Source organism: Panthera tigris, chromosome B3, assembly GCF_018350195.1.
Source record: "Panthera tigris isolate Pti1 chromosome B3, P.tigris_Pti1_mat1.1, whole genome shotgun sequence".
Classification (NCBI taxonomy): domain Eukaryota; kingdom Metazoa; phylum Chordata; class Mammalia; order Carnivora; family Felidae; genus Panthera; species Panthera tigris.
Window position 1 is genome coordinate 97,927,696 of NC_056665.1, and position 12,765 is coordinate 97,940,460.

Here is a 12,765-nt window from a genome sequence, read left to right on the forward strand (position 1 = left end):
GCCGCCGCCGCCGCCACCGCCTACGTCCCGTAAACTTTCCCCGCGGCCGCTGGGAATTCTGGGAAACTCGACGCTGCGCGAGCGCCGCCACCGCCCTTCCCCCACCCCAGGTCCGGGGCGCGGCTCAAGCTGCGAGACGCCGGGAGGCGCTGTCAGCTAACGGGCCCGTCCCACTGTCTCCTCGGAGGAGAAGCGGGTCCTGCGGACCGCAGAGGACTGAGGACGAAGTCCGCCAGACTGAGCGCAGAGGCCGTCTCACGCTCTTGCTGTGGAACCCCTTCTACACCACAGATTTTCCCCCAGGACCTTGAGGGAGCGGGCTACGCCCCCCTACGCGTTCCCGTCGTCATCCTAGAGTGAGGACGTCCCTCTTGGAGTTTGTTGGACTGGTAAATTCAGGTCCCTGTTAACGCAGAATGCGAACAGAGTTGAAGGACCACAACGCTCCGGCTAGTGCGGTGACAAAAAATTCAAGGTGCCCCTTTTAATTGGGAACATTAATCTGTCCATTACTAGTTAAATATAAATCAGTGGTCTCCTGTATGCCAGGGTGCGTCTTTCTGATAAAGGAAAAACGGAGGAAAACAGCAAAATGGAGTTTATACTACCTCTTCTATAAATTTGATGTTCGCATAGTATTTATCATCGCTCTCTTTGTTACATTTAATACCACATAATTCCTCTTGGAATTAAATATTACAATCTTAGAATTTGTTTAGCGTATTAAGCACTAAAAGGTCAAGACCTAAAGTTTTTAATTTAAAACAGAACTTAGTTTCTTTTGTGTAACTTAGAGGCGCTCCCAAATGTATGCAATAATATTTGAGAAATAAGGGGATCCATCCCCTAATGAGCAGATTAAGGCTTGGATGATGGAGAATGCTTTCCCTGAGATTGAAAGCATGTTAGATGTAAAACAATTAAAAAGCAAGGATTTTTTTTTACTTCTTAAGATTAGGAAGATGGTCACATTTTGTTTTGCCATAAACAATCAAATAAGACGTTTTATCTAGTGTCTGTCTCCATCTTTGAATGCTGTTATGCTCCTTTGGTACAGAGTTTCTCACGATTAATAACCAACAAATAATTATTGAGCATCCACTGTGCTAGGCACCATTCTAAACGATTGGAATATAGCAATAGACAAAACAGACAAGAATCCCTACTCCCATGGGGAAGAGAGACAATAGAGAAAAATAAGGAAAACGTACTGTGCTAATTATTACATAGTAATAAGTGTGGAAGTGAAAATAAAACAAGAAAAAGAGGTTTTGTGATTTTAGGCAGTGTGGTAAAATAACACAGAAGGCTCATGAGAAAGAGATATTGGAGTTAATTGGCAAATTGGAGGACTGGTAAGTCTATGTAGCTGGAGTAGAGGCGGAGAATAGTGGGAATTAAGTTAGTGAGGTAACAATGGCTAGGGCATCTAGGGCCTTTTAGGGCATTGCAAAGAATTTCACTTTGAGCAGAGGAATGACGTCGATCTAACTTAATGTTTTAGTAAGATCGCTTTGGATGCTGTGTTGAGCATGGATTGAAAGGGAACAAAGGTAAAAGTAAAAAGATAGAAGCTATTGCTGGCTTGGACCAGGGTAACAGTAGAGATGATAAGAAGCACTCATGTTTTGGGCATATCTTAAAGACGGAGCCAAGAGGCGCCTGGGTGGCTTACTCAGTTGAGCATCCGACTCTTGATTTCAGCTTGGGTCATGATCCCAGGGTCGTGGGATCAAGCCCACTTTGGGCTCTGTACTGAGCATGGAGCCTGCTTAAGATTCTCTCTCTCTCTCTCTCTCTCTCTCTCTCTCTCTCTCTCTCTCTTTTTTTTTTGCAAATAAAAAAGGACCAAGCCAACAGGATTTGTTGACAAATTGAATATGAAGTGTGAGAGAAAGAAATCAAGGATCACTCCTGTACATATGTAAATCTTAATGATAGAACAGAACTCCATAAATAGGAGAGTAGAGACACTGAGAAGAACATGAGAAAAGCCATGACTTGTTCCTGTGGTTCAGGTAGTAAGGCCCAGTACTAAAAACTGTTGGTCGTGTGGATGGAGGAGTGATGAAACAAATGAGGAGACACTGGGGTTTTGTTATAGGTAGGATATGAGGCTGGGAGAGATGAAGGAGGGACAGGGGCATTCAAAGAGCCAGGTTTCTGCCCATGCCTTACCTCAGAAGGAGAAGAGAACAAAAGGATATTAGGACCTTGTTAATAACACCAGCTCTCCTACACCTGGAGTTTTCTCAAAGACTGAAACACAGGCTACCTTTTACATTGGTGGGGGAAGGAATCAGAATTTTATAGTTGGAAAAGAATTGAGATCTGCTAAGCTAACCTCATTTGATCGATGTGGAAACAAAACTAGAAAAATTAAGTTGTTTTGCCTCAGATTGTGTTCCTAGTGGCAGACTAGTCTCAGAACTGGGGTTTTCTGTTCCCATATTGCACCTCTTTCTGCTGTGGCACAATAAGAATCCCACTAAGTGAGCCCGGACTGTTTCTAACACAGTTGTTTTGAAAGTCATCCACGTTCCCTACTAAGCACTCCTCTTTTCAATGCTATTTTAATTCTTTTAATTACAGTACAGAGAAAGTCTCAATTAGGTGCTCTTTTTAAGAGTTATAATTTGCCTTTTTATCAAGGAGTGTAAATTCCAGAATTAACAATCTGCAGACAGTCTCAGCAGTTGCAATGCATAACAGTATGTGAACTTTAAATACAAATTCTTAAATCCAGAGGCTTTGAATTCACATCTGTTTTCTAGAAATTCCTGGACTTCTGGGAGTTTTTATTAAGTAATCCAGACTTTGCAGCTATAGTTCCCCAGGCATTGCTTTTGATAAGGCTAATACTGTATTACAGAACAGAGATATTATCTCCCTTTCAGTTGCTTTCTCAGTAGAGAAAAGGGACAATTAGGGAGTTACCCATGTCTTAACTTTATTAATTTAGCATTAAAATTTCTTTTAAAGAAGTGATAAGGCAGGACTCTGGGCTAACCTCATAGCTCCCTTGGTCTTAGTTTTCTCATCTGAAAATGAAGAAATTGGACAAGTTGAATTCCCAAACTGTCTTTCAGCCCTACAGTTTTGTGCCACATCTGTAAGAAAGATATACAAAAACTAAAACAATTGCCCTAGTAGGATAATAGGCAGATAGGTGACTTCTCATCTTTAAAAATCTTTATCTTTATTGTTGTTTTCACTAAAACAAAAGTTAAAGTTACCATATCAGCATTATATAAAATTATTATTAGTATAAAAATAAAATTTCATGCCTGATTGCTATTTTCAAAGAGAGCCAATGTTCTTATGCTGTTTCTATTTTCTCTTGCTAGAAATGTGTAAAATTTGAAAAGGTGAACTATCTAATAAAAGATCAAGTAAGGACCAATTGAAGTAAGCCCTACATATGGAGCTTTGTCGCAGACTATGAATCTGGAGTTTTCTCTTGTCCAGCAAGAGAGTGGATGCAGAATTGAATATGATAGAGGCTAATATCCGGGAGGAGTCAAGAGACCAGAACGGCGTTTTCTTCTCTGTATTTATTGAGCTCTCAAGATCTTACACACATGGTGAAAGTGAAGAAAACAGTATCTTACACATGTGAATGTGGAGAAAACAATCAGTAATCATTAACTTGTACGTGTAAGAAGCAAAGGGTTTAGGGGGCAAGTGGAATTTGTGATCAAAGTATATATTAGTGTCAGATAGAAAGTAATTTCCTGCAGGTGATATAACAAGTTGCTCGTGATCCCATTACAATACCTTGCTAGCTAACTTCAGGTGCTTTAGCTCTGTGGTGGCGGCTTTCCACCCTAAGCTTTTTTCTAACCCATTTATGTAAGTAGTACCTATTTCCCCCATAGTACTTCTTCAAAAAAAAAAAAAAAAAGGCGGGGAGAGGATTGTCTACTCTCTGATTCACTCTTCTTGGTCATACAAGAGAAACTAAATCTGAATCAGGAGGAAGAAATAACTATACCAGAGTCTAGGGCTTTTCAGGCCTCCAAAGTTTTATTCTTAAAATCTGGAGGGTAATTTCCTGAGTACCTTTTTAGATAGAAGCTTCATTTGTTCCCTATGAAGGATAAAGATGTGTGATGTTTACACGGTAGTGAAAATATAAACACTTAATATTAGCATCTAAGTTGGGTTCCCAAACTCCTAGTGTCTGATGACTCCTTTCCCCCACCAAAATAATGTAGACAATTAGTATTATAAGTCTGATCAAAAAGGGTCAAGCTGTGTCCCTAAGTTTAGCTCTTATTCCTATATACTGTCATTGACTAGATTTAGAGGTCCTCTGAAACCTTGACAGGTAGCCAGAATGAGTCTTGTAGCTTGGCAGTGCTAGCCTTTGACTTCAATTGTCTGTCCTTATAGGTCTTTCTGGAGCTTTGCCTCTCTACCGCAAAATTGGGTCTTACCTTCAGCCACTTTTAGTTTTTACTTTTTTATAAAGGAATGAGAATCAGATTAGCATCAAATTTTTCATCATCAACAAAGACTGCTATAAACCAATGGAACAATGCCTTCAAATAAATGAGGAAAAGTCAGTTTTAGTTTACAATTCTATATTCACTCAAAGTGTCAATCAAAAGCAAAAGGAGAGTAAAGACATTTGGGGAAATGAAAGAACTCAGAAAATGTACTTCCCATGTATCCTATCCTGGTAAATTACTGGAAGGTAAGTTCTAACAAAATGAGAGAATAAACCCTCACAAACAAAGAACAAAACAAAAAAAGAAAAATAAGGGATTAAAGAAGTAGTGAATCTAACCCAGGAGAGTAATGAATTTAAGTCTACCACAGTTAGACAGCTGGAACTCAATCCAGATTGGAATTGGAATTAAGAGACCTCTAGGAGGAAGTACCTAGGAATAGATGGAATTAAAGAAATCTGTACAAATTAAGATGATAAAGGCTGAAGTTTCAGGGAAAAAAGAAAGGCAAATAAACATGGAAAACTTGGGGGAATTCAGCACTAGTGGCTCTTCTGAAAAGGACCTACCTGAGGGTGAAATCCAACAAACCAAAAGATTTGCCAAAATTTAAAATCAGGATTGGAGGAGTAGTTGAAAATGGATTGATGCTAAGCATTAAATAGATTTTAATACAGAAAAACCTAAACAATTTTGGGAATTAAGATTTAAAAAAAATCAGACTTTGTCTTGCATTTTCTTCTGTCAATACATCTTTAAAACTTTTTACTTTAAAGAGCTTAGTACATTTAAAAACTTAATACAGATCTTGCATTTCGTCAATACAAGTCTAAACAGGACAGTAAATATCAGGATCTTTTGCCTTTGGCTGGTGATGTTTATTTACCTCATGCAGATCAGGACTGAGGAACTAGAAATAACAATGTAGACAAAGAGCAGATTCAGTGGAGTGAGCAAACTAGAGGGCATGGGCAGGAGGTTGTAGTCAGAGGGGAATTTTATGAGTTTTAAATGATGAGTTACCAGTTGTGAAGCATTAGCCAGTAGATGAAGTAGAGTGGATGTAATGGAATTGAGAAAGCTAAGGAATATGAAGGCAGCATGTCAGAAGACATGCAATGTGATAAAAATAAACTATGAGCCATTGACAAAGGGTGAAGGGAATGTCTAGGAAATCAGTAGAAGAGGAAGAGGAAAGGGTAGTGTAAATAAAGGGCATAAAAATACCACATTTCTTCCTTATGATTAATGTATTACTCCAAGGCCTCTGAATTCCAGTAACTTCTATTGAGAAGTTATATTTGGAACTTCTGTTCTAAATCACTCAGTAGTAACATTCAAATACTGTATTTCTCTGATGTATTTCACTGTTCGATTCACAGTCCTCTATACAAATTGATGTTTGGAATTTCCATAATAGTCTCCTCCAAATTTAGAGCATATGTAGACTTGATGCCAGGGCCTGATTATCTTATCCATGATTAATGAATAGAACTGAATGATCATCTCTGGCAACCAGGAGAGTTATCTTAATTATAGTATCAACAATTTTTCCAGTAACAACATTGATGATATTTCTTACTTGGGTAAGAATACAATGACTGAGAATATAGGGGGAATAAAGGAATTTCAAGCTACTTTCTTTATTGTCTCCATTTCTCTTACCCCATAAACACACATCATCCCTCACACAAAAACTCCCATCTAAATCCCAAATCTTAATGGGTTATAATAGTATTGATAACTAATATTTGAACTGCTGACACTACTGAGTGCAATATGAAGATCCATGATGGACAGTGTAAATAAAGGACAAGCGTTTTAGCTTTTGTTAAGGATATGGAGAAATTCTTCCACAATCAAGTCAGTGATTGTCTCTCATGTGAATATCGTTATAGTTGAATCCCTGTACACATTTCCTTGGATTAAATTTTTAGAAGTAGAATCTCTGGGTCAGAGTGTGGTAGTTTAGATGATGGCACTTCACAGATATCCACATCCTAATCCCCAGAACCTGTGACTATGTTAACATAGTAAAAGGGACTTTACAGATGTGATTAAGTTAAGGATCTCAAGATGGGGCAAGTATCTTGGATTTTCCAGGTGGGCTCAACGTAATCACAAAGTCCTTATAAGAGTAGGAGGCAAAGTCATGATGGAAGCAAGAGGTTGGAGTGATGTAGGAAGTAGCTATGAGCTAAGGAAATGAGACGTAAGTAGCATCCATAAACTGAAAAAGTCAAGGAAATTAATTCTCCCCTCAGAGCTTCGAAGAAGGAACCAGCCCTGCTGACATTCTGACTTTAGCCCAGCGAGACAGATTTTGAACATCTAACTGTAAGTGATAAATTTGTTTTGTTTCCTGCCACTAAACTTGTGTTGATTTGTCAATAGGAAACTAATACAGATAATTTGGAAATAGCCTCACGGTTTTGGTCACTGAATTTCCTGTCAGCATTTCATGGGAGTGTTTCTCTTTAATCTCTACTTTTTTTATATTCATGTCCTTTTTCATATAAGTAGGCTGTAAACTTTTCTAGAGCATGGAATATGTCCTCTGCTTCTCTTTTCATCTCATACAAGTCTCCTGAACCTGATAAACCCACAAAAGTGTATATTAACAATGGTGATGAATTTCAGTAGAGTAAGAAGGCACTAAGGAAAAACTTGACCTGATTTTTTTTTAAAGAAATGCATAAGTTTCACTCTGAGCCTCCTTAAGTATCATATCATGTGTTTTAGAGTTAAGGAAAAAAAGAAAAGCAAGTAGTAGGAGTAAATGTATCAGGAATCCCTAATATCTCATGCTGAAAGAACAAACTTAACAGACCCATTATATACTATTTTGTTACCAAAATGAGAGAAGCAATGGGAAAAAATTAAAGAAAAGAAATAGAAATCTCACACTATGCAGATAAATACAGCAGACACCTGAATGGAGATAAGGATTAACATTCTTCTCATTCTTTTTCCACCTGTGTTGTAACACACGTTTCTATTGTTGCCCTTTATTTTTTTTCTTAATGGCTTTGAGGTATAAATAACATAAATTAAAATGCATGTGTTTAAAGTATACAATTTGGTAAGTTTTGACATAAGTATAAAAGCTGAGAAACCATAACCACAACAAAAATAATGAAGATAGCCATCACCCCAAAAAGTTTCCTTTTCACCTTTGTATTCCCCCTTTCTGCTGCACACAACCTCCCATCTGATCTGCGTTGTTACTATAGATCAGATCGCAATGGCTTGAAGTTGTATAAATGAAGTTCTACAGTATGTACATGTTTTTCTCTAAATATTTTGAGATTTGTCTATGTCGTGTGTACAATAATTCATTCCTCTTCGTTGGATTAGTAGTTCGTGGTTTAGACATAACCACAATTTGTTTATCCATTTATCTATTGATGGACATTTGGGTTGTTTTTAGTTATTGGCCATTAGAAGTAAAGCTGCTGTGAACATTCATGTACATGTCTTTATATGAACATGTGCTTTCATTTCTTTTGGTTAAATACGTAGGAAAGCAGTGTCTGGGTAATGTGATAGATATATTTCTAACTTTGTAAAAAAACTGCCAGACTGTTATCCAAGGTGGTTTTACCATTTTACAGTTTGGCCATCAGGGTTTGTGAAAGTTCTAGCTAGTCCACATCCTTCCTTACACTTGTTCTGTTCATTTTCGGTTAGCCATTCTAATAAGTATGTAGTGATATCTCCCAGTGATTTTAATTAGCCTTTCTCTAATAACTTACCGTGTTGACATTTTTTCACTCATATCTTATTTGGTGCCTATTTTTGCCTACTTGTTGAGTTTTGAGAGTTTATCATTCTTAATAAAAGTCTTTTAAAAGAGCGTTTGCTTCATATGACTTGCATGTGTTTAAATGTCTTGAGACTTGTTTAACAGCTCAAAACATGGTCTGTTTGGGTAAATGTTTCATGTGCCCTTGAAAAACGTGTATTCTGCTATCGGGTGGATTGTTCTATAAATGTTGATTCAGGTTTGCTGACAGTGCTTAAGTCTTCTACATCTATGGAAGGCAAATTAATAAAACCTCAAAGGTATCTATATCCTAATCCCATGATTGGTGAGTATGTTACTTTACATGGCAAAGGGGACTCCTGCTGACATGATTAGGTTAAAAATATTGAGGTGGGAGAGTATTCTGGATGGTTCAGGTGGGTCCAATTTCACCATATGGGCCCTTAAGAGCAGAGGACTTTTCCCATCTATAATCAGAAGAATCTGGGTCTATGGAAAAAGAGAAATTTAATGTTGCTTGCTTTGAAGACAAGGAGGGCCATGAGCCAAAAAAATGTGGGTGATCTCTAGAAGCCAGGAAAGGTAAAGAAATGAATTTTCCTAAATAATGCAGAAAGGAAGGTAACCCTGATGATAGCTTAATTTTAGTCCAATGAGACCTGTGCTGACATTTCTGACTTACAGTACTGTAAGATAAATTTGTTTTGTTTAAGCTTCCAGATTTGTGGTAATTTGTTACAGCAGCAAGAGAAAAATAATACATTGGCCTATGTAATTAGTATTTCTTGTGCTCTTCTTTTTGTTATTGTTTACATCCAGATTTCCAATTGGTATCATCATTTTATCTATGTAAAACATTTAATATCCCTAATAGTGCAGGTCTACTGTTGATATAGTATTATAGCTTGTTTCTGTCTGGAAACGTCCTTTCACATTTTTAAACAATTTTGTGTTTTTATTTTTTCACTGGGAAAGAATTCTAGATTAGAATCTTTACCTTTTTTTAGTACTCTTAAAGATACTGTTCCAATACATAGCTTGCATTTTTTTTTCTGATGAAAAATTTGTTGTCATCTTTACTTGTGTTCCTCTTTATGTAATAGGTCTTTTTCTTTGGCTCTGTAAAATGAGTGGGATATGGATTTATAAACCATGGGCTTATAAACATGTATTCTTTGGTGAGAAATAGATCAAATAACCAAGGTCGACAAAATTACATTTGTCTGTAGGCTAACTAGAAGTAACGTACAGTAATGGTTATCAAACTTTTTGGTCTCAGGACTACTTTACACTCTTAAAAATCATTGAAGGCCTTAAAGAGATTTTGCTTATATGGATTATATCTATCAATATTAATGACCATGTTAGAATTGAAATGGAGGAAAAATTGTAAAGTGTTGTTTTATAAGGCCATTATATCTTAACACAAATAACATTTTTTTGAAATGACCATATTTCCAAAACAATAGTGGTTATAAGAGTTACAAAGAAATCTCTTAAAAGGTACTTGGGTGGTTCAGTCAGTTGAGTCTTGGTTTCCAGCTCAGGTCGTGATCCTAGGGTTGTGGGATTGAGCTCGTTGTCAGGCTCCATGCTGAACATGGAGCCTGCTTGGGATTCTCTGTCTCTCTGTCTCTCTGTCTCTCTGTCTCTCTGTCTCTCTGTCTCTCTGTCTCTCTGTCTCTCTGTCTCTCTGTCTCTCTGTCTCTCTGTCTCTCTGTCTGTCTGTCTCTCTGTCTGTCTGTCTCTCTGTCTGTCTGTTTCTCTGTCTCTCTGTCTCTCTGTCTGTCTCTCTGTCTGTCTGTCTCTCTGTCTCTCTGTCTGTCTCTCTGTCTCTCTGTCTGTCTCTCTGTCTCTCTGTCTGTCTCTCTGTCTGTCTGTCTGTCTCTCTGTCTGTCTGTCTGTCTCTCTGTCTGTCTCTCTGTCTCTCTGTCTGTCTGTCTCTCTGTCTGTCTGTCTCTCTGTCTGTCTGTCTCTCTGTCTGTCTGTCTCTCTGTCTGTCTGTCTCTCTGTCTGTCTGTCTCTCTGTCTGTCTCTCTGTCTGTCTCTCTGTCTGTCTCTCTGTCTGTCTCTCTGTCTGTCTCTCTGTCTGTCTCTCTGTCTCTCTGTCTGTCTGTCTGTCTCTCTGTCTGTCTGTCTGTCTCTCTGTCTGTCTGTCTCTCTGTCTGTCTGTCTCTCTGTCTGTCTGTCTCTCTGTCCCTCTGTCCCTCTGTCCCTCTCTCTCGTGCACACGTGCCAAAAAAAATTTTTTTTTCTTTAGGGATACCTGGCTGTCTCAGTCAGTAGAACATATGATTCTTGGTCTTGTGGGTCATGAGTTCAAACCCCACATTGGGCGTGGAGCCTACAAAAAATAAATACAATAAAAAAATCTCTTTAAAGTCTGGGTTAATACATAATAGATAATCTCATCTGTTTTAAGTTTTTATTTATTTTGAGAGCGAGAGACAGCACAAGTGGGAGAGGAGCGGAGAGAGAGGGAGACAGAATCCCTAGCAGACTCCCCACTGTCAGCACAGAGCCGGATGTGGGGCTTCAATCCACGAAACTGTGAGATCATGACCTCTCATCTGTTTTTGCAATCTGATATATATATGCATTGTTTTGGTTGAAGTTAGGTGAAGAAAGCCTGGCCTCACTTAATAAGTAGTTGGAAATGGGGAGGGAAATACTTCAATAATCTTTTTCAGATGACTGTAGATATTAGTCACTGATGATATGAATTAGCCTAATTCAACAAATAGTAGTTTCTCAAACATAGGTTGTAATGTGGAATCTGAAAGCATACCATTGAACTTTTTGGACTCTGCTATATTAGTATCTACTGTCTGTCCTAGACTTCGGATCTTTTATCTTGGCGAGATTTTATAACCTCATGCATTGGTCAAATACTGGTTACTAAGTTGTGCACATCTTCTAATTCTTATACATATCATTAGATAATATCTTAAAATCACATTCATAAAGATCACCACTGATTTAATAGTCTTTAAATACCAGGAAGCTATTAAAGTCACCATGGCAGATACAATTTTTCAAAATTGTAACTTTCTCTTGAAAGCTTAAATTTCGCCATTGACAACAAATATAATCAGTTGTTGTTCTTGAACTTGTAGGCTCACCTCCCTCATTTTCAAGGAACTGTCCAGATATCAAAGTCTAGAATAACTAGTCTGTATGCCTATTCTTTTCCCCCTAGTTTTATTGAGGTACAACTGACATGTAAATTTGTAAGTTTAAGGTATACAACTTGATGATTTGATATATGTATATATTTTGAAATGATTAACATAATAAGTTATCACATCCATTACCTTATATAGTTACAGTGTGTGTGTGTGTGTGTGTGTGTGTAGTCAGAACTCATAAGACTTAGTCACTTAGCAATTTTCAAACGTACAATACAGTTTTGTTAACTATAGTTACCGAGCTGGGTATTACATCCCCAAAATGAGTTCATCTTATAACTGAAAATCTGTCCCCTTTAACCCCCTTCACCCATTTCCTCCACCCCCACCATACCCCTGGCAACCACCAATCTACTCGGTTTCCATGAGTTTAGTTTTCCCCCCACCTTTTATTTTTAGATTGTACATATAAAGGAGACCATCTGGTGTATATGTTGATCTATTTCACTTAGCACAGGGCCCTCAACATCTACCCATGTTGTCACAAATGGCAAGATTTTCTTTTTTGTGTGTTTGTTTTTTGTTTTCATTTTTTTCTGGCTGAGCAATCCATGATACGTACACACATATACCACATTTTGTTTATCCATTCATCCCTTGATGGACACTAGGTTGCTTCATGTCTTGGCTATTAAATAATGCTGCAGTGCACATGAGGGTACAGATTTTTTTGGCCTAGTGTTTTCATCTTCTTCAGATAAATATCTGGAAGTAGAATTGCCAGATCATATAGTAGGTCTACTTTTAGTTCTAATTCCAGTGTAATTAACATTTAGTGTTACGTGAGTTTCATGTGTACAATATAGTGATTCAGCAATTCTGTACATTACTCAGTGTTCATCATGATAAGTGTACTCTTAACCTTCTTTACTTATTTGACCCATCTCCCCTCTGGTAACCATCAGTAGGTTCTGTATATTTAAGAGTCTGTTTTTTGTTTTGTTTTGTTGGTTTGTCTTTTTGAATTTGTCTTGTTACTTAAATTCCACATACGAATGAGATCATATGGTATTTGTCTTTGACTTATTTGACTTAGCATTGTACCCTCTAGATCCATCCGTGTTGTTGCAAACAGCAAGATTTAATTTTTTTAATGTATCTATTTAAATTCAAGTTAGTTAACATACAGTGTGATATTGGGTTCAAGATTAGAAGCCAGTGATTTATCACTTACATATGACACCCAGTGTTCATCCTGAAAAGTGCCCTCCTTAATGCCTATCACCCATTTTACCCATCCCTTGACTCCCCCTTTTAAGTAACCTTCAGTGTACTCTCTGTATTTAAGAGTCTGTTATGGTTTGCCTTCCTCTCTGTCTATTATTTTTCCTTCCCTTCCCCTACATTCATCTGTTGA

General features: G+C 37.7%; 1 long non-coding RNA gene across 13 annotated transcripts in view; it reads left to right on the forward strand.

Moving 5' to 3' along the window:
* Window positions 1–93: 93 nt before the first annotated feature.
* LOC122239602 overlaps window positions 94–12,765 on the forward strand; it is an 81,086-nt gene continuing 68,414 nt past the window's right edge. For 4 of the 13 annotated variants that reach the window (XR_006218849.1, XR_006218848.1, XR_006218844.1 and 1 more), the window contains exons 1-3: window positions 101–475; window positions 3,348–3,651; window positions 6,719–6,791. This is a non-coding gene — a long non-coding RNA (uncharacterized LOC122239602). Of the gene's footprint in view, window positions 476–1,368; window positions 1,554–3,347; window positions 3,652–4,395; window positions 4,700–6,718; window positions 6,792–12,765 lie in introns of those variants that run through there. The other 9 variants (XR_006218842.1, XR_006218843.1, XR_006218840.1 and 6 more) reach the window with 9 other exon arrangements.